Source organism: Oncorhynchus keta, chromosome 34, assembly GCF_023373465.1.
Source record: "Oncorhynchus keta strain PuntledgeMale-10-30-2019 chromosome 34, Oket_V2, whole genome shotgun sequence".
NCBI classification, from domain to species: Eukaryota; Metazoa; Chordata; class Actinopteri; order Salmoniformes; family Salmonidae; genus Oncorhynchus; species Oncorhynchus keta.
The window spans coordinates 11,895,681-11,916,653 of NC_068454.1; the positions used below are offsets into that span (position 1 = coordinate 11,895,681).

The window sequence follows — 20,973 nt, forward strand, 5'->3', positions numbered from 1 at the left end:
AATGCCAACAATGTTTGGCTACAGACAAATGTTTCCACCTTTCGATTGGTCCACAGCGTCTCTTTCACAACTGACTTGAAAGATCTTCATAAGCCCGGTCAGTCGACTTCAAGTCTACCTCAAGCCTGGCGCCAAGCAACAATGCGAACGCAGTCCCCCACTACCATAAATTATGCAATCGAGAAGGGGTCAGCACAGTCGGAGAGCAATGGCTGAGCCTCGTCCTGGGTGAACTGCCTTCTTGATCACAGTATCTCCCTTGCCAGGTAAGTATGACTTGAATACATCAGTGGAGGGCAACTCTCTCCAGTGCCAACATTTTCGGCTGACGGTAACCACTTTGTGTTCTGATAATATCACATCACATCGACCTGCGTTAAATGCCGTTTAGGAATGCACTTGCAGACAGAGTGGTGAAAAAGTAGTTTATTTTGTTTACTAGACTATATCAGTGAAGCACGAGATTCCCATCATGCAACACTGTAGAAAAAAATCACCAATGACTTTTTAATATCTTAACCTGTCTGATATCACAAATGTATGCGATATGACGAAATACAATCACATTCAGACACACACACACACACAGACAAATGCATGAAACCAATTGATTTATTATCGATAACATCTCACATTCTCTTGTGCTTTTGATTTACTCCGTAAAGAAGGGTTCTAATTCCACCATGGAAAACACAGGGCCATCAGACATCAGTCCAGTTCCACTGCTCACCAGCATGATTTCCTTTGATCATTTGAACAGGGCGAAGGAGTACCAAGCACACACAAGCTGCATTCAGTAACGATATTCTTATTTGTCTCATAAATCAAAGGCTCCCTGACAGCACAAGGAACTTTGATCGTAATAAATTCAGCATCAAATGCTTACTACAAAGCAGTGTTGCTGATGAAATAATGCAAGAGCACACCCTAGTGGACAAAAAGCTTGCAGCACCTGGTATTCCCAGGCAGTCTCCCATCCAAGTACTAACCAGGCCCGATCCTGCTTAGTTTCCGAGATCAGACGAGATCGGGCGTATTCAGGCTGGTATGGCCGTAAGCAAAGGAACAAGTCTTGGTACGCCATTTAAAGTCAAAGTGAGTCTGATAAACAGACATTGCATTTTCACCAATTAGACAAGCAGCTTGAACTTTGGGTCACGCAAAAAGTGGAAGAAATTACATATGCTGTAGCCATCACTTTTTAGCACAGATAGTTGGACGAAATACAAACAAACCTTGCTAACATTTGAAAGCGAGGGCACATATTTCAGCCTTGTGAGAAAAAACGGACAAATACAATGACTCCTGACAAATACATCACGAGCAACAGTTTCCCATGCAGCTATCCTACTAGCCAGAATAAATAGACAAAAGCTCTGAATGTTGAAATCCTAGTGCATTGTTCTGTGCTAAGGAGGAGTAGTGCATGAATGGACAATTTCATATTGGAAGCGCAATGGGGCTGCATTTGGCAACATGATGTTTCCACAAAATGCCAACAATGTTTGGCTACAGACAAATGTTTCCACCTTTCGATTGGTCCACAGCGTCTCTTTCACAACTGACTTGAAAGATTTTCATACGCCCGGTCAGTCGACTTCAAGTCTACCTCAAGCCTGGCGCCAAGCAACAGTTTATCATTAAACAAGACATCAGGGGAGAGCGCGAACGCAGTCCCCCACTACCATAAATTATGCAATCGAGATTTCCACATTTGGGAAATTCGCAGGGGTCAGCACAGTCGGAGTGCAATGGCTGAGCCTCGCCCTGGGTGAACTGCCTTCTTGATCACAGTATCTCCCTTGCCAGGTAAGTATGACTTGAATACATCAGTGGAGGGCAACTCTCTCCAGTGCCAACATTTTCGGCTGACGGTAACCACTTTGTGTTCTGATAATATCACATCACATCGACCTGCGTTAAATGCCGTTTAGGAATGCACTTGCAGACAGAGTGGTGAAAACGTAGTTTATTTTGTTTACTAGACTATATCAGTGAAGCACGAGATTCCCATCATGCAACACTGTAGAAAAAAATCACCAATGACTTTTTAATATCTTAACCTGTCTGATATCACAAATGTATGCGATATGACGAAATACAATCACATTCAGACACACACACACACACAGACAAATGCATGAAACCAATTGATTTATTATCGATAACATCTCACATTCTCTTGTGCTTTTGATTTACTCCGTAAAAGAAGGGTTCTAATTCCACCATGGAAAACACAGGGCCATCAGACATCAGTCCAGTTCCACTGCTCACCAGCATGATTTCCTTTGATCATTTGAACAGGGCGAAGGAGTACCAAGCACACACAAGCTGCATTCAGTAACGATATTCTTATTTGTCTCATAAATCAAAGGCTCCCTGACAGCACAAGGAACTTTGATCGTAATAAATTCAGCATCAAATGCTTACTACAAAGCAGTGTTGCTGATGAAATAATGCAAGAGCACACCCTAGTGGACAAAAAGCTTGCAGCACCTGGTATTCCCAGGCAGTCTCCCATCCAAGTACTAACCAGGCCCGATCCTGCTTAGTTTCCGAGATCAGACGAGATCGGGCGTATTCAGGCTGGTATGGCCGTAAGCAAAGGAACAAGTCTTGGTACGCCATTTAAAGTCAAAGTGAGTCTGATAAACAGACATTGCATTTTCACCAATTAGACAAGCAGCTTGAACTTTGGGTCACGCAAAAAGTGGAAGAAATTACATATGCTGTAGCCATCACTTTTTAGCACAGATAGTTGGACGAAATACAAACAAACCTTGCTAACATTTGAAAGCGAGGGCACATATTTCAGCCTTGTGAGAAAAAACGGACAAATACAATGACTCCTGACAAATACATCACGAGCAACAGTTTCCCATGCAGCTATCCTACTAGCCAGAATAAATAGACAAAAGCTCTGAATGTTGAAATCCTAGTGCATTGTTCTGTGCTAAGGAGGAGTAGTGCATGAATGGACAATTTCATATTGGAAGCGCAATGGGGCTGCATTTGGCAACATGATGTTTCCACAAAATGCCAACAATGTTTGGCTACAGACAAATGTTTCCACCTTTCGATTGGTCCACAGCGTCTCTTTCACAACTGACTTGAAAGATTTTCATACGCCCGTTCAAGTCTACCTCAAGCCTGGCGCCAAGCAACAGTTTATCATTAAACAAGACATCAGGGGAGATTCCCGCGAACGCAGTCCCCACTACCATAAATTATGCAATCTTTCCACATTTGGGAAATTCGCAGGGGTCAGCACAGTCGGAGTGCAATGGCTGAGCCTCGCCCTGGGTGAACTGCCTTCTTGATCACAGTATCTCCCTTGCCAGGTAAGTATGACTTGAGTACATCAGTGGAGGGCAACTCTCTCCAGTGCCAACATTTTCGGCTGACGGTAACCACTTTGTGTTCTGATAATATCACATCACATCGACCTGCGTTAAATGCCGTTTAGGAATGCACTTGCAGACAGAGTGGTGAAAACGTAGTTTATTTTGTTTACTAGACTATATCAGTGAAGCACGAGATTCCCATCATGCAACACTGTAGAAAAAAAATCACCAATGACTTTTTAATATCTTAACCTGTCTGATATCACAAATGTATGCGATATGACGAAATACAATCACATTCAGACACACACACACACACAGACAAATGCATGAAACCAATTGATTTATTATCGATAACATCTCACATTCTCTTGTGCTTTTGATTTACTCCGTAAAAGAAGGGTTCTAATTCCACCATGGAAAACACAGGGCCATCAGACATCAGTCCAGTTCCACTGCTCACCAGCATGATTTCCTTTGATCATTTGAACAGGGCGAAGGAGTACCAAGCACACACAAGCTGCATTCAGTAACGATATTCTTATTTGTCTCATAAATCAAAGGCTCCCTGACAGCACAAGGAACTTTGATCGTAATAAATTCAGCATCAAATGCTTACTACAAAGCAGTGTTGCTGATGAAATAATGCAAGAGCACACCCTAGTGGACAAAAAGCTTGCAGCACCTGGTATTCCCAGGCAGTCTCCCATCCAAGTACTAACCAGGCCCGATCCTGCTTAGTTTCCGAGATCAGACGAGATCGGGCGTATTCAGGCTGGTATGGCCGTAAGCAAAGGAACAAGTCTTGGTACGCCATTTAAAGTCAAAGTGAGTCTGATAAACAGACATTGCATTTTCACCAATTAGACAAGCAGCTTGAACTTTGGGTCACGCAAAAAGTGGAAGAAATTACATATGCTGTAGCCATCACTTTTTAGCACAGATAGTTGGACGAAATACAAACAAACCTTGCTAACATTTGAAAGCGAGGGCACATATTTCAGCCTTGTGAGAAAAAAACGGACAAATACAATGACTCCTGACAAATACATCACGAGCAACAGTTTCCCATGCAGCTATCCTACTAGCCAGAATAAATAGACAAAAGCTCTGAATGTTGAAATCCTAGTGCATTGTTCTGTGCTAAGGAGGAGTAGTGCATGAATGGACAATTTCATATTGGAAGCGCAATGGGGCTGCATTTGGCAACATGATGTTTCCACAAAATGCCAACAATGTTTGGCTACAGACAAATGTTTCCACCTTTTGATTGGTCCACAGCGTCTCTTTCACAACTGACTTGAAAGATCTTCATAAGCCCGGGTCAGTCGACTTCAAGTCTACCTCAAGCCTGGCGCCAAGCAACAGTTTATCATTAAACAAGACATCAGGGGAGAGCGAACGCAGTCCCCCACTACCATAAATTATGCATCGAGATTTCCACATTTGGGAAATTCGCAGGGGTCAGCACAGTCGGAGTGCAATGGCTGAGCCTCGCCCTGGGTGAACTGCCTTCTTGATCACAGTATCTCCCTTGCCAGGTAAGTATGACTTGAATACATCAGTGGAGGGCAACTCTCTCCAGTGCCAACATTTTCGGCTGACGGTAACCACTTTGTGTTCTGATAATATCACATCACATCGACCTGCGTTAAATGCCGTTTAGGAATGTACTTGCAGACAGAGTGGTGAAAACGTAGTTTATTTTGTTTACTAGACTATATCAGTGAAGCACGAGATTCCTATCATGCAACACTGTAGAAAAAAATCACCAATGACTTTTTAATATCTTAACCTGTCTGATATCACAAGGAGTACCAAGCACTTGCATTTTCACCAATTAGACAAGCAGCTTGAACTTTCAGTCACGCAAAAAGTGGAAGAAATTACATATGCATGAAACCATCATTTTTAGCACAGATAGTTGGACGAAATACAAACAAACCTTGCTAACATTTGAAAGCGAGGGCACATATTTCAGCCTTGTGAGAAAAAACGGACAAATACAATGACTCCTGACAAATACATCACGAGCAACAGTTTCCCATGCAGCTATCCTACTAGCCAGAATAAATAGACAAAAGCTCTGAATGTTGAAATCCTAGTGCATTGTTCTGTGCTAAGGAGGAGTAGTGCATGAATGGACAATTTCATATTGGAAGCGCAATGGGGCTGCATTTGGCAACATGATGTTTCCACAAAATGCCAACAATGTTTGGCTACAGACAAATGTTTCCACCTTTCGATTGGTCCACAGCGTCTCTTTCACAACTGACTTGAAAGATTTTCAGGCAGCCGGGTCAGTTCAAGTCTACCTCAAGCCTGGCGCCAAGCAACAGTTTATCATTAAACAAGACATCAGGGGAGGCGCGAACGCAGTCCCCACTACCATAAATTATGCAATCTTTCCACATTTGGGAAATTCGCAGGGGTCAGCACAGTCGGAGTGCAATGGCTGAGCCTCGCCTGGGTGAACTGCCTTCTTGATCACAGTATCTCCCTTGCCAGGTAAGTATGACTTGAGTACATCAGTGGAGGGCAACTCTCTCCAGTGCCAACATTTTCAGACGGTAACCACTTTGTGTTCTGATAATATCACATCACATCGACCTGCGTTAAATGCCGTTTAGGAATGCACTTGCAGACAGAGTGGTGAAAACGTAGTTTATTTTGTTTACTAGACTATATCAGTGAAGCACGAGATTCCCATCATGCAACACTGTAGAAAAAAATCACCAATGACTTTTTAATATCTTAACCTGTCTGATATCACAAATGTATGGGATATGACGAAATACAATCACATTCAGACACACACACACACACAGACAAATGCATGAAACCAATTGATTTATTATCGATAACATCTCACATTCTCTTGTGCTTTTGATTTACTCCGTAAAAGAAGGGTTCTAATTCCACCATGGAAAACACAGGGCCATCAGACATCAGTCCAGTTCCACTGCTCACCAGCATGATTTCCTTTGATCATTTGAACAGGGCGAAGGAGTACCAAGCACACACAAGCTGCATTCAGTAACGATATTCTTATTTGTCTCATAAATCAAAGGCTCCCTGACAGCACAAGGAACTTTGATCGTAATAAATTCAGCATCAAATGCTTACTACAAAGCAGTGTTGCTGATGAAATAATGCAAGAGCACACCCTAGTGGACAAAAAGCTTGCAGCACCTGGTATTCCCAGGCAGTCTCCCATCCAAGTACTAACCAGGCCCGATCCTGCTTAGTTTCCGAGATCAGACGAGATCGGGCGTATTCAGGCTGGTATGGCCGTAAGCAAAGGAACAAGTCTTGGTACGCCATTTAAAGTCAAAGTGAGTCTGATAAACAGACATTGCATTTTCACCAATTAGACAAGCAGCTTGAACTTTGGGTCACGCAAAAAGTGGAAGAAATTACATATGCTGTAGCCATCACTTTTAGCACAGATAGTTGGACGAAATACAAACAAACCTTGCTAACATTTGAAAGCGAGGGCACATATTTCAGCCTTGTGAGAAAAAACGGACAAATACAATGACTCCTGACAAATACATCACGAGCAACAGTTTCCCATGCAGCTATCCTACTAGCCAGAATAAATAGACAAAAGCTCTGAATGTTGAAATCCTAGTGCATTGTTCTGTGCTAAGGAGGAGTAGTGCATGAATGGACAATTTCATATTGGAAGCGCAATGGGGCTGCATTTGGCAACATGATGTTTCCACAAAATACCAACAATGTTTGGCTACAGACAAATGTTTCCACCTTTCGATTGGTCCACAGCGTCTCTTTCACAACTGACTTGAAAGATCTTCATAAGCCGGGTCAGTCGACTTCAAGTCTACCTCAAGCCTGGCGCCAAGCAACAGTTTATCATTAAACAAGACATCAGGGGAGAGGCAACGCAGTCCCCACTACCATAAATTATGCAGTCTGAGATTTCCACATTTGGGAAATTGACAGGGTCAGCACAGTCGGAGTGCAATGGCTGAGCCTCGCCCTGGTGAACTGCCTTCTTGATCACAGTATCTCCCTTGCCAGGTAAGTATGACTTGAATACATCAGTGGAGGGCAACTCTCTCCAGTGCCAACATTTTCGGCTGACGGTAACCACTTTGTGTTCTGATAATATCACATCACATCGACCTGCGTTAAATGCCGTTTTTAGGAATGCACTTGCAGACAGAGTGGTGAAAACGTAGTTTATTTTGTTTACTAGACTATATCAGTGAAGCAGGGAGATTCCCATCATGCAACACTGTAGAAAAAAATCACCAATGACTTTTTAATATCTTAACCTGTCTGATATCACAAATGTATGCGATATGACGAAATACAATCACATTCAGACACACACACACACACAGACAAATGCATGAAACCAATTGATTTATTATCGATAACATCTCACATTCTCTTGTGCTTTTGATTTACTCCGTAAAAGAAGGGTTCTAATTCCACCATGGAAAACACAGGGCCATCAGACATCAGTCCAGTTCCACTGCTCACCAGCATGATTTCCTTTGATCATTTGAACAGGGCGAAGGAGTACCAAGCACACACAAGCTGCATTCAGTAACGATATTCTTATTTGTCTCATAAATCAAAGGCTCCCTGACAGCACAAGGAACTTTGATCGTAATAAATTCAGCATCAAATGCTTACTACAAAGCAGTGTTGCTGATGAAATAATGCAAGAGCACACCCTAGTGGACAAAAAGCTTGCAGCACCTGGTATTCCCAGGCAGTCTCCCATCCAAGTACTAACCAGGCCCGATCCTGCTTAGTTTCCGAGATCAGACGAGATCGGGCGTATTCAGGCTGGTATGGCCGTAAGCAAAGGAACAAGTCTTGGTACGCCATTTAAAGTCAAAGTGAGTCTGATAAACAGACATTGCATTTTCACCAATTAGACAAGCAGCTTGAACTTTGGGTCACGCAAAAGTGGAAGAAATTACATATGCTGTAGCCATCACTTTTTAGCACAGATAGTTGGACGAAATACAAACAAACCTTGCTAACATTTGAAAGCGAGGCACATATTTCAGCCTTGTGAGAAAAAAACGGACAAATACAATGACTCCTGACAAATACATCACGAGCAACAGTTTCCCATGCAGCTATCCTACTAGCCAGAATAAATAGACAAAAGCTCTGAATGTTGAAATCCTAGTGCATTGTTCTGTGCTAAGGAGGAGTAGTGCATGAATGGACAATTTCATATTGGAAGCGCAATGGGGCTGCATTTGGCAACATGATGTTTCCACAAAATGCCAACAATGTTTGGCTACAGACAAATGTTTCCACCTTTCGATTGGTCCACAGCGTCTCTTTCACAACTGACTTGAAAGATCTTCATAAGCCCGGGTCAGTCGACTTCAAGTCTACCTCAAGCCTGGCGCCAAGCAACAGTTTATCATTAAACAAGACATCAGGGAGAGCGCGAACGCAGTCCCCCACTACCATAAATTATGCAATCGAGATTTCCACATTTGGGAAATTCGCAGGGGTCAGCACAGTCGGAGTGCAATGGCTGAGCCTCGCCCTGGGTGAACTGCCTTCTTGATCACAGTATCTCCCTTGCCAGGTAAGTATGACTTGAATACATCAGTGGAGGGCAACTCTCTCCAGTGCCAACATTTTCGGCTGACGGTAACCACTTTGTGTTCTGATAATATCACATCACATCGACCTGCGTTAAATGCCGTTTAGGAATGCACTTGCAGACAGAGTGGTGAAAAAGTAGTTTATTTTGTTTACTAGACTATATCAGTGAAGCACGAGATTCCCATCATGCAACACTGTAGAAAAAAAAATCACCAATGACTTTTTAATATCTTAACCTGTCTGATATCACAAATGTATGCGATATGACGAAATACAATCACATTCAGACACACACACACACACAGACAAATGCATGAAACCAATTGATTTATTATCGATAACATCTCACATTCTCTTGTGCTTTTGATTTACTCCGTAAAAGAAGGGTTCTAATTCCACCATGGAAAACACAGGGCCATCAGACATCAGTCCAGTTCCACTGCTCACCAGCATGATTTCCTTTGATCATTTGAACAGGGCGAAGGAGTACCAAGCACACAAGCTGCATTCAGTAACGATATTCTTATTTGTCTCATAAATCAAAGGCTCCCTGACAGCACAAGGAACTTTGATCGTAATAAATTCAGCATCAAATGCTTACTACAAAGCAGTGTTGCTGATGAAATAATGCAAGAGCACACCCTAGTGGACAAAAAGCTTGCAGCACCTGGTATTCCCAGGCAGTCTCCCATCCAAGTACTAACCAGGCCCGATCCTGCTTAGTTTCCAAGATCAGACGAGATCGGGCGTATTCAGGCTGGTATGGCCGTAAGCAAAGGAACAAGTCTTGGTACGCCATTTAAAGTCAAAGTGAGTCTGATAAACAGACATTGCATTTTCACCAATTAGACAAGCAGCTTGAACTTTGGGTCACGCAAAAAGTGGAAGAAATTACATATGCTGTAGCCATCACTTTTTAGCACAGATAGTTGGACGAAATACAAACAAACCTTGCTAACATTTGAAAGCGAGGGCACATATTTCAGCCTTGTGAGAAAAAAAAACGGACAAATACAATGACTCCTGACAAATACATCACGAGCAACAGTTTCCCATGCAGCTATCCTACTAGCCAGAATAAATAGACAAAAGCTCTGAATGTTGAAATCCTAGTGCATTGTTCTGTGCTAAGGAGGAGTAGTGCATGAATGGACAATTTCATATTGGAAGCGCAATGGGGCTGCATTTGGCAACATGATGTTTCCACAAAATGCCAACAATGTTTGGCTACAGACAAATGTTTCCACCTTTCGATTGGTCCACAGCGTCTCTTTCACAACTGACTTGAAAGATCTTCATAAGCCGGGTCAGTCGACTTCAAGTCTACCTCAAGCCTGGCGCCAAGCAACAGTTTATCATTAAACAAGACATCAGGGGAGAGCGAACGCAGTCCCCCACTACCATAAATTATGCAATCGAGATTTCCACATTTGGGAAATTCGCAGGGGTCAGCACAGTCGGAGTGCAATGGCTGAGCCTCGCCCTGGGTGAACTGCCTTCTTGATCACAGTATCTCCCTTGCCAGGTAAGTATGACTTGAATACATCAGTGGAGGGCAACTCTCTCCAGTGCCAACATTTTCGGCTGACGGTAACCACTTTGTGTTCTGATAATATCACATCACATCGACCTGCGTTAAATGCCGTTTAGGAATGCACTTGCAGACAGAGTGGTGAAAACGTAGTTTATTTTGTTTACTAGACTATATCAGTGAAGCACGAGATTCCCATCATGCAACACTGTAGAAAAAAATCACCAATGACTTTTTAATATCTTAACCTGTCTGATATCACAAATGTATGCGATATGACGAAATACAATCACATTCAGACACACACACACACACAGACAAATGCATGAAACCAATTGATTTATTATCGATAACATCTCACATTCTCTTGTGCTTTTGATTTACTCCGTAAAAGAAGGGTTCTAATTCCACCATGGAAAACACAGGGCCATCAGACATCAGTCCAGTTCCACTGCTCACCAGCATGATTTCCTTTGATCATTTGAACAGGGCGAAGGAGTACCAAGCACACACAAGCTGCATTCAGTAACGATATTCTTATTTGTCTCATAAATCAAAGGCTCCCTGACAGCACAAGGAACTTTGATCGTAATAAATTCAGCATCAAATGCTTACTACAAAGCAGTGTTGCTGATGAAATAATGCAAGAGCACACCCTAGTGGACAAAAAGCTTGCAGCACCTGGTATTCCCAGGCAGTCTCCCATCCAAGTACTAACCAGGCCCGATCCTGCTTAGTTTCCGAGATCAGACGAGATCGGGCGTATTCAGGCTGGTATGGCCGTAAGCAAAGGAACAAGTCTTGGTACGCCATTTAAAGTCAAAGTGAGTCTGATAAACAGACATTGCATTTTCACCAATTAGACAAGCAGCTTGAACTTTGGGTCACGCAAAAGTGGAAGAAATTACATATGCTGTAGCCATCACTTTTTAGCACAGATAGTTGGACGAAATACAAACAAACCTTGCTAACATTTGAAAGCGAGGGCACATATTTCAGCCTTGTGAGAAAAAACGGACAAATACAATGACTCCTGACAAATACATCACGAGCAACAGTTTCCCATGCAGCTATCCTACTAGCCAGAATAAATAGACAAAAGCTCTGAATGTTGAAATCCTAGTGCATTGTTCTGTGCTAAGGAGGAGTAGTGCATGAATGGACAATTTCATATTGGAAGCGCAATGGGGCTGCATTTGGCAACATGATGTTTCCACAAAATGCCAACAATGTTTGGCTACAGACAAATGTTTCCACCTTTCGATTGGTCCACAGCGTCTCTTTCACAACTGACTTGAAAGATTTTCATACGCCCGGGTCAGTCGACTTCAAGTCTACCTCAAGCCTGGCGCCAAGCAACAGTTTATCATTAAACAAGACATCAGGGGAGAGCGAACGCAGTCCCCCACTACCATAAATTATGCAATCGAGATTTCCACATTTGGGAAATTCGCAGGGGTCAGCACAGTCGGAGTGCAATGGCTGAGCCTCGCCCTGGGTGAACTGCCTTCTTGATCACAGTATCTCCCTTGCCAGGTAAGTATGACTTGAATACATCAGTGGAGGGCAACTCTCTCCAGTGCCAACATTTTCGGCTGACGGTAACCACTTTGTGTTCTGATAATATCACATCACATCGACCTGCGTTAAATGCCGTTTAGGAATGCACTTGCAGACAGAGTGGTGAAAACGTAGTTTATTTTGTTTACTAGACTATATCAGTGAAGCACGAGATTCCCATCATGCAACACTGTAGAAAAAAATCACCAATGACTTTTTAATATCTTAACCTGTCTGATATCACAAATGTATGCGATATGACGAAATACAATCACATTCAGACACACACACACACACAGACAAATGCATGAAACCAATTGATTTATTATCGATAACATCTCACATTCTCTTGTGCTTTTGATTTACTCCGTAAAAGAAGGGTTCTAATTCCACCATGGAAAACACAGGGCCATCAGACATCAGTCCAGTTCCACTGCTCACCAGCATGATTTCCTTTGATCATTTGAACAGGGCGAAGGAGTACCAAGCACACACAAGCTGCATTCAGTAACGATATTCTTATTTGTCTCATAAATCAAAGGCTCCCTGACAGCACAAGGAACTTTGATCGTAATAAATTCAGCATCAAATGCTTACTACAAAGCAGTGTTGCTGATGAAATAATGCAAGAGCACACCCTAGTGGACAAAAAGCTTGCAGCACCTGGTATTCCCAGGCAGTCTCCCATCCAAGTACTAACCAGGCCCGATCCTGCTTAGTTTCCGAGATCAGACGAGATCGGGCGTATTCAGGCTGGTATGGCCGTAAGCAAAGGAACAAGTCTTGGTACGCCATTTAAAGTCAAAGTGAGTCTGATAAACAGACATTGCATTTTCACCAATTAGACAAGCAGCTTGAACTTTGGGTCACGCAAAAAGTGGAAGAAATTACATATGCTGTAGCCATCACTTTTTAGCACAGATAGTTGGACGAAATACAAACAAACCTTGCTAACATTTGAAAGCGAGGGCACATATTTCAGCCTTGTGAGAAAAACGGACAAATACAATGACTCCTGACAAATACATCACGAGCAACAGTTTCCCATGCAGCTATCCTACTAGCCAGAATAAATAGACAAAAGCTCTGAATGTTGAAATCCTAGTGCATTGTTCTGTGCTAAGGAGGAGTAGTGCATGAATGGACAATTTCATATTGGAAGCGCAATGGGGCTGCATTTGGCAACATGATGTTTCCACAAAATGCCAACAATGTTTGGCTACAGACAAATGTTTCCACCTTTCGATTGGTCCACAGCGTCTCTTTCACAACTGACTTGAAAGATCTTCATAAGCCGGGTCAGTCGACTTCAAGTCTACCTCAAGCCTGGCGCCAAGCAACAGTTTATCATTAAACAAGACATCAGGGGAGAGCGAACGCAGTCCCCCACTACCATAAATTATGCAATCGAGATTTCCACATTTGGGAAATTCGCAGGGGTCAGCACAGTCGGAGTGCAATGGCTGAGCCTCGCCCTGGGTGAACTGCCTTCTTGATCACAGTATCTCCCTTGCCAGGTAAGTATGACTTGAATACATCAGTGGAGGGCAACTCTCTCCAGTGCCAACATTTTCGGCTGACGGTAACCACTTTGTGTTCTGATAATATCACATCACATCGACCTGCGTTAAATGCCGTTTAGGAATGCACTTGCAGACAGAGTGGTGAAAACGTAGTTTATTTTGTTTACTAGACTATATCAGTGAAGCACGAGATTCCCATCATGCAACACTGTAGAAAAAAATCACCAATGACTTTTTAATATCTTAACCTGTCTGATATCACAAATGTATGCGATATGACGAAATACAATCACATTCAGACACACACACACACACAGACAAATGCATGAAACCAATTGATTTATTATCGATAACATCTCACATTCTCTTGTGCTTTTGATTTACTCCGTAAAAGAAGGGTTCTAATTCCACCATGGAAAACACAGGGCCATCAGACATCAGTCCAGTTCCACTGCTCACCAGCATGATTTCCTTTGATCATTTGAACAGGGCGAAGGAGTACCAAGCACACACAAGCTGCATTCAGTAACGATATTCTTATTTGTCTCATAAATCAAAGGCTCCCTGACAGCACAAGGAACTTTGATCGTAATAAATTCAGCATCAAATGCTTACTACAAAGCAGTGTTGCTGATGAAATAATGCAAGAGCACACCCTAGTGGACAAAAAGCTTGCAGCACCTGGTATTCCCAGGCAGTCTCCCATCCAAGTACTAACCAGGCCCGATCCTGCTTAGTTTCCGAGATCAGACGAGATCGGGCGTATTCAGGCTGGTATGGCCGTAAGCAAAGGAACAAGTCTTGGTACGCCATTTAAAGTCAAAGTGAGTCTGATAAACAGACATTGCATTTTCACCAATTAGACAAGCAGCTTGAACTTTGGGTCACGCAAAAAGTGGAAGAAATTACATATGCTGTAGCCATCACTTTTAGCACAGATAGTTGGACGAAATACAAACAAACCTTGCTAACATTTGAAAGCGAGGGCACATATTTCAGCCTTGTGAGAAAAAAACGGACAAATACAATGACTCCTGACAAATACATCACGAGCAACAGTTTCCCATGCAGCTATCCTACTAGCCAGAATAAATAGACAAAAGCTCTGAATGTTGAAATCCTAGTGCATTGTTCTGTGCTAAGGAGGAGTAGTGCATGAATGGACAATTTCATATTGGAAGCGCAATGGGGCTGCATTTGGCAACATGATGTTTCCACAAAATGCCAACAATGTTTGGCTACAGACAAATGTTTCCACCTTTCGATTGGTCCACAGCGTCTCTTTCACAACTGACTTGAAAGATCTTCATAAGCCGGGTCAGTCGACTTCAAGTCTACCTCAAGCCTGGCGCCAAGCAACAGTTTATCATTAAACAAGACATCAGGGGAGAGCGCGAACGCAGTCCCCCACTACCATAAATTATGCAATCGAGATTTCCACATTTGGGAAATTCGCAGGGGTCAGCACAGTCGGAGTGCAATGGCTGAGCCTCGCCCTGGGTGAACTGCCTTCTTGATCACAGTATCTCCCTTGCCAGGTAAGTATGACTTGAATACATCAGTGGAGGGCAACTCTCTCCAGTGCCAACATTTTCGGCTGACGGTAACCACTTTGTGTTCTGATAATATCACATCACATCGACCTGCGTTAAATGCCGTTTAGGAATGCACTTGCAGACAGAGTGGTGAAAACGTAGTTTATTTTGTTTACTAGACTATATCAGTGAAGCACGAGATTCCCATCATGCAACACTGTAGAAAAAAATCACCAATGACTTTTTAATATCTTAACCTGTCTGATATCACAAATGTATGCGATATGACGAAATACAATCACATTCAGACACACACACACACACAGACAAATGCATGAAACCAATTGATTTATTATCGATAACATCTCACATTCTCTTGTGCTTTTGATTTACTCCGTAAAAGAAGGGTTCTAATTCCACCATGGAAAACACAGGGCCATCAGACATCAGTCCAGTTCCACTGCTCACCAGCATGATTTCCTTTGATCATTTGAACAGGGCGAAGGAGTACCAAGCACACACAAGCTGCATTCAGTAACGATATTCTTATTTGTCTCATAAATCAAAGGCTCCCTGACAGCACAAGGAACTTTGATCGTAATAAATTCAGCATCAAATGCTTACTACAAAGCAGTGTTGCTGATGAAATAATGCAAGAGCACACCCTAGTGGACAAAAAGCTTGCAGCACCTGGTATTCCCAGGCAGTCTCCCATCCAAGTACTAACCAGGCCCGATCCTGCTTAGTTTCCGAGATCAGACGAGATCGGGCGTATTCAGGCTGGTATGGCCGTAAGCAAAGGAACAAGTCTTGGTACGCCATTTAAAGTCAAAGTGAGTCTGATAAACAGACATTGCATTTTCACCAATTAGACAAGCAGCTTGAACTTTGGGTCACGCAAAAGTGGAAGAAATTACATATGCTGTAGCCATCACTTTTTAGCACAGATAGTTGGACGAAATACAAACAAACCTTGCTAACATTTGAAAGCGAGGGCACATATTTCAGCCTTGTGAGAAAAAAACGGACAAATACAATGACTCCTGACAAATACATCACGAGCAACAGTTTCCCATGCAGCTATCCTACTAGCCAGAATAAATAGACAAAAGCTCTGAATGTTGAAATCCTAGTGCATTGTTCTGTGCTAAGGAGGAGTAGTGCATGAATGGACAATTTCATATTGGAAGCGCAATGGGGCTGCATTTGGCAACATGATGTTTCCACAAAATGCCAACAATGTTTGGCTACAGACAAATGTTTCCACCTTTCGATTGGTCCACAGCGTCTCTTTCACAACTGACTTGAAAGATCTTCATAAGCCGGGTCAGTCGACTTCAAGTCTACCTCAAGCCTGGCGCCAAGCAACAGTTTATCATTAAACAAGACATCAGGGGAGAGCGCGAACGCAGTCCCCCACTACCATAAATTATGCAATCGAGATTTCCACATTTGGGAAATTCGCAGGGGTCAGCACAGTCGGAGTGCAATGGCTGAGCCTCGCCCTGGGTGAACTGCCTTCTTGATCACAGTATCTCCCTTGCCAGGTAAGTATGACTTGAATACATCAGTGGAGGGCAACTCTCTCCAGTGCCAACATTTTCGGCTGACGGTAACCACTTTGTGTTCTGATAATATCACATCACATCGACCTGCGTTAAATGCCGTTTAGGAATGCACTTGCAGACAGAGTGGTGAAAACGTAGTTTATTTTGTTTACTAGACTATATCAGTGAAGCACGAGATTCCCATCATGCAACACTGTAGAAAAAAATCACCAATGACTTTTTAATATCTTAACCTGTCTGATATATCACAAATGTATGCGATATGACGAAATACAATCACATTCAGACACACACACACACACAGACAAATGCATGAAACCAATTGATTTATTATCGATAACATCTCACATTCTCTTGTGCTTTTGATTTACTCCGTAAAAGAAGGGTTCTAATTCCACCATGGAAAACACAGGGCCATCAGACATCAGTCCAGTTCCACTGCTCACCAGCATGATTTCCTTTGATCATTTGAACAGGGCGAAGGAGTACCAAGCACACACAAGCTGCATTCAGTAACGATATTCTTATTTGTCTCATAAATCAAAGGCTCCCTGACAGCACAAGGAACTTTGATCGTAATAAATTCAGCATCAAATGCTTACTACAAAGCAGTGTTGCTGATGAAATAATGCAAGAGCACACCCTAGTGGACAAAAAGCTTGCAGCACCTGGTATTCCCAGGCAGTCTCCCATCCAAGTACTAACCAGGCCCGATCCTGCTTAGTTTCCGAGATCAGACGAGATCGGGCGTATTCAGGCTGGTATGGCCGTAAGCAAAGGAACAAGTCTTGGTACGCCATTTAAAGTCAAAGTGAGTCTGATAAACAGACATTGCATTTTCACCAATTAGACAAGCAGCTTGAACTTTGGGTCACGCAAAAGTGGAAGAAATTACATATGCTGTAGCCATCACTTTTTAGCACAGATAGTTGGACGAAATACAAACAAACCTTGCTAACATTTGAAAGCGAGGGCACATATTTCAGCCTTGTGAGAAAAAAACGGACAAATACAATGACTCCTGACAAATACATCACGAGCAACAGTTTCCCATGCAGCTATCCTACTAGCCAGAATAAATAGACAAAAGCTCTGAATGTTGAAATCCTAGTGCATTGTTCTGTGCTAAGGAGGAGTAGTGCATGAATGGACAATTTCATATTGGAAGCGCAATGGGGCTGCATTTGGCAACATGATGTTTCCACAAAATGCCAACAATGTTTGGCTACAGACAAATGTTTCCACCTTTCGATTGGTCCACAGCGTCTCTTTCACAACTGACTTGAAAGATCTTCATAAGCCGGGTCAGTCGACTTCAAGTCTACCTCAAGCCTGGCGCCAAGCAACAGTTTATCATTAAACAAGACATCAGGGGAGAGCGAACGCAGTCCCCACTACCATAAATTATGCAATCGAGATTTCCACATTTGGGAAATTCGCAGGGGTCAGCACAGTCGGAGTGCAATGGCTGAGCCTCGCCCTGGGTGAACTGCCTTCTTGATCACAGTATCTCCTTGCCAGGTAAGTATGACTTGAATACATCAGTGGAGGGCAACTCTCTCCAGTGCCAACATTTTCGGCTGACGGTAACCACTTTGTGTTCTGATAATATCACATCACATCGACCTGCGTTAAATGCCGTTTAGGAATGCACTTGCAGACAGAGTGGTGAAAACGTAGTTTATTTTGTTTACTAGACTATATCAGTGAAGCACGAGATTCCCATCATGCAACACTGTAGAAAAAAATCACCAATGACTTTTTAATATCTTAACCTGTCTGATATCACAAATGTATGCGATATGACGAAATACAATCACATTCAGACACACACACACACACAGACAAATGCATGAAACCAATTGATTTATTATCGATAACATCTCACATTCTCTTGTGCTTTTGATTTACTCCGTAAAAGAAGGGTTCTAATTCCACCATGGAAAACACAGGGCCATCAGACATCAGTCCAGTTCCACTGCTCACCAGCATGATTTCCTTTGATCATTTGAACAGGGCGAAGGAGTACCAAGCACACACAAGCTGCATTCAGTAACGATATTCTTATTTGTCTCATAAATCAAAGGCTCCCTGACAGCACAAGGAACTTTGATCGTAATAAATTCAGCATCAAATGCTTACTACAAAGCAGTGTTGCTGATGAAATAATGCAAGAGCACACCCTAGTGGACAAAAAGCTTGCAGCACCTGGTATTCCCAGGCAGTCTCCCATCCAAGTACTAACCAGGCCCGATCCTGCTTAGTTTCCGAGATCAGACGAGATCGGGCGTATTCAGGCTGGTATGGCCGTAAGCAAAGGAACAAGTCTTGGTACGCCATTTAAAGTCAAAGTGAGTCTGATAAACAGACATTGCATTTTCACCAATTAGACAAGCAGCTTGAACTTTGGGTCACGCAAAAAGTGGAAGAAATTACATATGCTGTAGCCATCACTTTTTAGCACAGATAGTTGGACGAAATACAAACAAACCTTGCTAACATTTGAAAGCGAGGGCACATATTTCAGCCTTGTGAGAAAAAAAACGGACAAATACAATGACTCCTGACAAATACATCACGAGCAACAGTTTCCCATGCAGCTATCCTACTAGCCAGAATAAATAGACAAAAGCTCTGAATGTTGAAATCCTAGTGCATTGTTCTGTGCTAAGGAGGAGTAGTGCATGAATGGACAATTTCATATTGGAAGCGCAATGGGGCTGCATTTGGCAACATGATGTTTCCACAAAATGCCAACAATGTTTGGCTACAGACAAATGTTTCCACCTTTCGATTGGTCCACAGCGTCTCTTTCACAACTGACTTGAAAGATCTTCATAAGCCGGGTCAGTCGACTTCAAGTCTACCTCAAGCCTGGCGCCAAGCAACAGTTTATCATTAAACAAGACATCAGGGGAGAGCGAACGCAGTCCCCCACTACCATAAATTATGCAATCGAGATTTCCACATTTGGGAAATTCGCAGGGGTCAGCACAGTCGGAGTGCAATGGCTGAGCCTCGCCCTGGGTGAACTGCCTTCTTGATCACAGTATCTCCCTTGCCAGGTAAGTATGACTTGAATACATCAGTGGAGGGCAACTCTCTCCAGTGCCAACATTTTCGGCTGACGGTAACCACTTTGTGTTCTGATAATATCACATCACATCGACCTGCGTTAAATGCCGTTTAGGAATGCACTTGCAGACAGAGTGGTGAAAACGTAGTTTATTTTGTTTACTAGACTATATCAGTGAAGCACGAGATTCCCATCATGCAACACTGTAGAAAAAAATCACCAATGACTTTTTAATATCTTAACCTGTCTGATATCACAAATGTATGCGATATGACGAAATACAATCACATTCAGACACACACACACACACAGACAAATGCATGAAACCAATTGATTTATTATCGATAACATCTCACATTCTCTTGTGCTTTTGATTTACTCCGTAAAAGAAGGGTTCTAATTCCACCATGGAAAACACAGGGCCATCAGACATCAGTCCAGTTCCACTGCTCACCAGCATGATTTCCTTTGATCATTTGAACAGGGCGAAGGAGTACCAAGCACACACAAGCTGCATTCAGTAACGATATTCTTATTTGTCTCATAAATCAAAGGCTCCCTGACAGCACAAGGAACTTTGATCGTAATAAATTCAGCATCAAATGCTTACTACAAAGCAGTGTTGCTGATGAAATAATGCAAGAGCACACCCTAGTGGACAAAAAGCTTGCAGCACCTGGTATTCCCAGGCAGTCTCCCATCCAAGTACTAACCAGGCCCGATCCTGCTTAGTTTCCGAGATCAGACGAGATCGGGCGTATTCAGGCTGGTATGGCCGTAAGCAAAGGAACAAGTCTTGGTACGCCATTTAAAGTCAAAGTGAGTCTGATAAACAGACATTGCATTTTCACCAATTAGACAAGCAGCTTGAACTTTGGGTCACGCAAAAAGTGGAAGAAATTACATATGCTGTAGCCATCACTTTTTAGCACAGATAGTTGGACGAAATACAAACAAACCTTGCTAACATTTGAAAGCGAGGGCACATATTTCAGCCTTGTGAGAAAAAAACGGACAAATACAATGACTCCTGACAAATACATCACGAGCAACAGTTTCCCATGCAGCTATCCTACTAGCCAGAATAAATAGACAAAAGCTCTGAATGTTGAAATCCTAGTGCATTGTTCTGTGCTAAGGAGGAGTAGTGCATGAATGGACAATTTCATATTGGAAGCGCAATGGGGCTGCATTTGGCAACATGATGTTTCCACAAAATGCCAACA

The 20,973-nt window shown here is 42.7% G+C and overlaps 26 non-coding genes and 1 pseudogene across 26 annotated transcripts; all 27 read right to left on the reverse strand.

Moving 5' to 3' along the window:
* Positions 1-132: 132 nt before the first annotated feature.
* LOC127915430 (uncharacterized) lies at positions 133-274 on the reverse strand (annotated as a pseudogene).
* Positions 275-940: 666 nt separating this feature from the next.
* LOC127915433 (5S ribosomal RNA) lies at positions 941-1,059 on the reverse strand. Its single transcript, XR_008091245.1, has one exon. It is a non-coding gene; the product is annotated as a 5S ribosomal RNA (ribosomal RNA).
* A 594-nt stretch (positions 1,060-1,653) lies between these two features.
* On the reverse strand, positions 1,654-1,817 carry LOC127915382 (U1 spliceosomal RNA). Its single transcript, XR_008091192.1, has one exon. It is a non-coding gene; the product is annotated as a U1 spliceosomal RNA (small nuclear RNA).
* A 667-nt stretch (positions 1,818-2,484) lies between these two features.
* LOC127915434 (5S ribosomal RNA) lies at positions 2,485-2,603 on the reverse strand. Its single transcript, XR_008091248.1, has one exon. It is a non-coding gene; the product is annotated as a 5S ribosomal RNA (ribosomal RNA).
* Positions 2,604-3,190: 587 nt separating this feature from the next.
* Positions 3,191-3,349, reverse strand: LOC127915421 (U1 spliceosomal RNA). The gene has a single exon (XR_008091238.1). It is a non-coding gene; the product is annotated as a U1 spliceosomal RNA (small nuclear RNA).
* Positions 3,350-4,017: 668 nt separating this feature from the next.
* LOC127915435 (5S ribosomal RNA) lies at positions 4,018-4,136 on the reverse strand. Its single transcript, XR_008091251.1, has one exon. It is a non-coding gene; the product is annotated as a 5S ribosomal RNA (ribosomal RNA).
* Positions 4,137-4,732: 596 nt separating this feature from the next.
* Positions 4,733-4,893, reverse strand: LOC118367942 (U1 spliceosomal RNA). The gene has a single exon (XR_004822210.2). It is a non-coding gene; the product is annotated as a U1 spliceosomal RNA (small nuclear RNA).
* An 809-nt stretch (positions 4,894-5,702) lies between these two features.
* LOC127915422 (U1 spliceosomal RNA) lies at positions 5,703-5,860 on the reverse strand. Its single transcript, XR_008091240.1, has one exon. It is a non-coding gene; the product is annotated as a U1 spliceosomal RNA (small nuclear RNA).
* Positions 5,861-6,524: 664 nt separating this feature from the next.
* Positions 6,525-6,643, reverse strand: LOC127915436 (5S ribosomal RNA). Its single transcript, XR_008091252.1, has one exon. It is a non-coding gene; the product is annotated as a 5S ribosomal RNA (ribosomal RNA).
* A 594-nt stretch (positions 6,644-7,237) lies between these two features.
* On the reverse strand, positions 7,238-7,396 carry LOC127915427 (U1 spliceosomal RNA). Its single transcript, XR_008091242.1, has one exon. It is a non-coding gene; the product is annotated as a U1 spliceosomal RNA (small nuclear RNA).
* Positions 7,397-8,066: 670 nt separating this feature from the next.
* On the reverse strand, positions 8,067-8,185 carry LOC127915437 (5S ribosomal RNA). The gene has a single exon (XR_008091253.1). It is a non-coding gene; the product is annotated as a 5S ribosomal RNA (ribosomal RNA).
* A 593-nt stretch (positions 8,186-8,778) lies between these two features.
* On the reverse strand, positions 8,779-8,942 carry LOC127915396 (U1 spliceosomal RNA). The gene has a single exon (XR_008091209.1). It is a non-coding gene; the product is annotated as a U1 spliceosomal RNA (small nuclear RNA).
* Positions 8,943-9,609: 667 nt separating this feature from the next.
* LOC127915473 (5S ribosomal RNA) lies at positions 9,610-9,728 on the reverse strand. The gene has a single exon (XR_008091294.1). It is a non-coding gene; the product is annotated as a 5S ribosomal RNA (ribosomal RNA).
* Positions 9,729-10,325: 597 nt separating this feature from the next.
* On the reverse strand, positions 10,326-10,487 carry LOC127915404 (U1 spliceosomal RNA). Its single transcript, XR_008091219.1, has one exon. It is a non-coding gene; the product is annotated as a U1 spliceosomal RNA (small nuclear RNA).
* A 667-nt stretch (positions 10,488-11,154) lies between these two features.
* Positions 11,155-11,273, reverse strand: LOC127915439 (5S ribosomal RNA). Its single transcript, XR_008091255.1, has one exon. It is a non-coding gene; the product is annotated as a 5S ribosomal RNA (ribosomal RNA).
* A 594-nt stretch (positions 11,274-11,867) lies between these two features.
* On the reverse strand, positions 11,868-12,029 carry LOC127915405 (U1 spliceosomal RNA). Its single transcript, XR_008091220.1, has one exon. It is a non-coding gene; the product is annotated as a U1 spliceosomal RNA (small nuclear RNA).
* A 667-nt stretch (positions 12,030-12,696) lies between these two features.
* Positions 12,697-12,815, reverse strand: LOC127915440 (5S ribosomal RNA). Its single transcript, XR_008091257.1, has one exon. It is a non-coding gene; the product is annotated as a 5S ribosomal RNA (ribosomal RNA).
* Positions 12,816-13,408: 593 nt separating this feature from the next.
* Positions 13,409-13,570, reverse strand: LOC127915406 (U1 spliceosomal RNA). The gene has a single exon (XR_008091221.1). It is a non-coding gene; the product is annotated as a U1 spliceosomal RNA (small nuclear RNA).
* Positions 13,571-14,237: 667 nt separating this feature from the next.
* Positions 14,238-14,356, reverse strand: LOC127915441 (5S ribosomal RNA). Its single transcript, XR_008091258.1, has one exon. It is a non-coding gene; the product is annotated as a 5S ribosomal RNA (ribosomal RNA).
* Positions 14,357-14,950: 594 nt separating this feature from the next.
* Positions 14,951-15,114, reverse strand: LOC127915383 (U1 spliceosomal RNA). Its single transcript, XR_008091194.1, has one exon. It is a non-coding gene; the product is annotated as a U1 spliceosomal RNA (small nuclear RNA).
* A 667-nt stretch (positions 15,115-15,781) lies between these two features.
* On the reverse strand, positions 15,782-15,900 carry LOC127915442 (5S ribosomal RNA). Its single transcript, XR_008091259.1, has one exon. It is a non-coding gene; the product is annotated as a 5S ribosomal RNA (ribosomal RNA).
* Positions 15,901-16,494: 594 nt separating this feature from the next.
* On the reverse strand, positions 16,495-16,658 carry LOC127915384 (U1 spliceosomal RNA). Its single transcript, XR_008091195.1, has one exon. It is a non-coding gene; the product is annotated as a U1 spliceosomal RNA (small nuclear RNA).
* A 669-nt stretch (positions 16,659-17,327) lies between these two features.
* Positions 17,328-17,446, reverse strand: LOC127915443 (5S ribosomal RNA). Its single transcript, XR_008091260.1, has one exon. It is a non-coding gene; the product is annotated as a 5S ribosomal RNA (ribosomal RNA).
* A 595-nt stretch (positions 17,447-18,041) lies between these two features.
* LOC127915417 (U1 spliceosomal RNA) lies at positions 18,042-18,200 on the reverse strand. Its single transcript, XR_008091234.1, has one exon. It is a non-coding gene; the product is annotated as a U1 spliceosomal RNA (small nuclear RNA).
* Positions 18,201-18,867: 667 nt separating this feature from the next.
* Positions 18,868-18,986, reverse strand: LOC127915444 (5S ribosomal RNA). Its single transcript, XR_008091261.1, has one exon. It is a non-coding gene; the product is annotated as a 5S ribosomal RNA (ribosomal RNA).
* Positions 18,987-19,582: 596 nt separating this feature from the next.
* Positions 19,583-19,744, reverse strand: LOC127915407 (U1 spliceosomal RNA). Its single transcript, XR_008091222.1, has one exon. It is a non-coding gene; the product is annotated as a U1 spliceosomal RNA (small nuclear RNA).
* Positions 19,745-20,411: 667 nt separating this feature from the next.
* LOC127915445 (5S ribosomal RNA) lies at positions 20,412-20,530 on the reverse strand. The gene has a single exon (XR_008091263.1). It is a non-coding gene; the product is annotated as a 5S ribosomal RNA (ribosomal RNA).
* Between the last annotated feature and the right edge of the window lie 443 nt (positions 20,531-20,973).